The following is a 3,292-nucleotide window of genomic DNA, read 5'->3' on the forward strand; positions in this document are numbered from 1 at the left end:
GTTGAGATAAAATGGATTGACTTAAAAAGCAGTATGTGCCATGTGTATGTAGTATTCAACCATGCAAATATCAATAATCTTAAACTACTTAGGCTGGTATTCAAGATTCTCTACCATCTGATCTCCGTTTACTTCTTACTAACTTCCTACTTAAGTCTCCTGCTCGAGTCATATTTTTGTACAAATGCCTCATAAACCCAACTTGCATATCCATAGATGGTCATATACCCACACTGTTGCTTACACCAATTCCTTCTCCTACTGGTCATTAACATTTCAGCTATCCTTCAAGAGTGAGATAAAATTCTATCTCCTTTGTGAACCAACCAGCCAGAAATACTATTCCCTCCTTCTTCCCCTCCTTCCTTCTATGACAAAATGATAATATTTATTAAGTGTTGGTGGTTGGCACAAGTTTTGTTTTGTTTTGCATTTTTCTGTATTGAAAAAAAAAAAGCGTACAGTGAGTTAGGGAACTCCCAGTTCCAAACTCACACTGACAAAACTTGTTGTCTAACCCAGAACAAGTCACTTAACCTCTATGACACTCAAGTTTTTAATTTATAAAATAGATAGATTAATATTTATTCTACTTCTCTTGCAAGGTAGTTTTGGATCAAATGAGGTAAAGAACACAAAAAGCCCTTTGAAAAATATAAAGAAAAGAACTACATGAATGTAAGACATATTATTGTCATCAATATACAAAACCACAAAGAATCCCACAAAGTGCTAATGCTGTATATATTCTGCAAAGCACTTAGCTGTAGTCTTCACTTAATAAATGAGAGCTCACACAAGCAAATTGTTCCACAGTTAAGACAGACTGGCAGGAATAGCAGTTAGAGACAGGAGGCTGGCTAAGAGGTTACTACCTGTATTGATAGAGAAGCTATTAAAAGCAGAATATGATTTTTAACATCTCCAGGACCATGATAGAAATGAATAAAATTTTTTGCGCTTTATCATTTGTGACCCAGAAAAGAGAACCCTGAAGGCATGAAAAGTCTTAAAATAAATTATTTGTGCGCAAAAGGAGGCAACGTATTCCACTGATTTAACAATTTCAGTTTCTCCATTAAGGGTACAAATAGGAGATGAGGTCACTTAAGCAAAATGCTCCCTGATTTGTTAAAGCCTTTCCTGACTAGAAATTAATAAGCCTGAATTCATTTTTGTGGCTCACAACTGGCTCAGTGTCTAAACTTTCCTTCTTGATTGGTGGAGGAAGGTAGAACTTACCTGGATGGCTCTGGGAGTGTGGTCTGCGAAGTGGCCAGAGCCGGCCTTTGGTTGCTCATCATGGAGCCAAGGGACCAGTTTCAGAGCTGGTGGAAGTTCCAAGTGGCAGGAGAGGGGGAAACAAGCATAGGTGATGGCTCATGGCTCGTGGGTGGTAGTGAGCTACCTAAAGGTCTGGCAATTCAACTGGTAGACGTTCCCTGAGGCAAAAAGTAGGGAGTACTTTTATAAATCACCTGTATCTCACCCTTTCTCAATGGTTGGGAAAGAGCTTTTAAGGATTTTAGTTGTAAGGACATTAAATGAACAATAGAATAATCTATTGCCCTAGAACCAAATGTTATATTTTGGCTTAGTAAGTATAGTATGAAAGAGATAGGATAGTGAGTGTGAAGAGTTTAGACCCTAAACTAGACTGCTTGTGTTCAATTCCTGTCTCTGCCAGGATTAACTAGTTGATGTGACCTTGAACAAGTTATTCAGCCTCTCTAGGCCTCAGTTTTCTCATCTGCAAAACAGAAATAACAATTCTGGGGTGCCTGGGTGGTTCAGTCAGTTAAGCGTCTGACTCTTGGTTTCAGCTCAGGTCATGATCTTGGGGTCCTGGGATGAAGCCCCTCATGGGGCTTCCTGCTCAGTGGGGAGTATAATTCTCCCTCTCCCTGTGCCCTCCCCCTGCTCACATGCACGCGCACTCTCTCTCTCCCTCTCTCTTCTCTAAAATAAATAAATCTTTTTAAAAAAGAAGTAGTAATTCCTACTTCACAGGGTAAAGACTAAAGGAAATAATAAATGCAGTCACTGCGTGTTGCACAATGAATGGCAAAAAGAGAGTCCTCAGGAATTGTTAACCATTATTACTGGACGGTTAATAGATTATAATAATAGAATAACAGAAGCAGGCAAAGTCTCTTCTTGTATTTCCTGCCTCCCCAGCTATGTCTAGCCCTTTAAAGAAATGCTTATAATTGAAGTGTTGTAAGGGTTTCTTTTCTAGTTTTATTGAGCTAAAACTGACATATAACATTGTTTAAGGTGTACAATGTAATGATTTGATACATGTATATATTGTGAAATGTTTACCAAAATAAGGTTAACAAACCCTTTATCTTGCATAATTACCACTTTGTCGTTACAGTGAGAATATTAAAACTCTACTCTCATAGCAACTTTCAACTATACAATTTAGTATTTTTAATTATAGTCACGGTGTTGTAAGGGATATGGAGAACTAGTGCCTTGATACTCAAAGTATGCTCCACAGACCAGTAGCTTTGGCATCTCCTGGGAGCCTCATTAGAAATGCAGAATTTTAGCCTCACCCAGACCTACTGAAATCAGAATCTGCATTTTAACAAGGGCCCTGGTGATTCTTGTCTTGATTGAAACTTGTAAAGTACCACCTAGAGCAATGACACCAATGGGGCTTTTGGGAAGAAAGAGACAGAGAGAGGGGAAGAGAGGAAGGGAGGGAGGGAGAAAGGAAGAGAAGAAGAGGAAGGAAGGAAGGAAGAGGAGAGGGAGGGGGGAGGAAGGAAAGGGGGAAAGGGAAAAGGAAAGGGAAAGAAAAGGAAAGGAAAGAGAAGTCATATGCTGATGAGCACTTTGAGACTGCTGATTGGTCCCAACACATTGAAACAAAACACCAGAGTAAAAGGCTAAGATAAGGATGAGATGTAAACAAGCAGAGTCATGACTGCAGTGTAGTTATGATTAAGATTCGGTTAAGGTTGATATGATACATTGAGGCCTAAAGAGGATATGGGTTAGCTAGAAAATTTTTTTTGAAGTCTACTTTCTTTAATATATTAAAAAAATGTATAAGTAGAACAAAAAGTAAATTAAACATTTTCATATTTGGTTACACCACTGTCTAGTTTTTTGTATTAATTTTACTATTCAAACAATGGACAGTAGCTGACATTTTGGGGATTGGGAAAAAGATAAAACAAAAAATACCCCCAAACATTTCTTCTACCATATTTATTCTACACTCTGTATAGCTGTGCTCATAGAGACAGCTTCTTTTATTTCTCTACTGCTCAGGAAT

This window comes from Halichoerus grypus, chromosome 13 (assembly GCF_964656455.1).
Source record: "Halichoerus grypus chromosome 13, mHalGry1.hap1.1, whole genome shotgun sequence".
Classification (NCBI taxonomy): Eukaryota; Metazoa; Chordata; class Mammalia; order Carnivora; family Phocidae; genus Halichoerus; species Halichoerus grypus.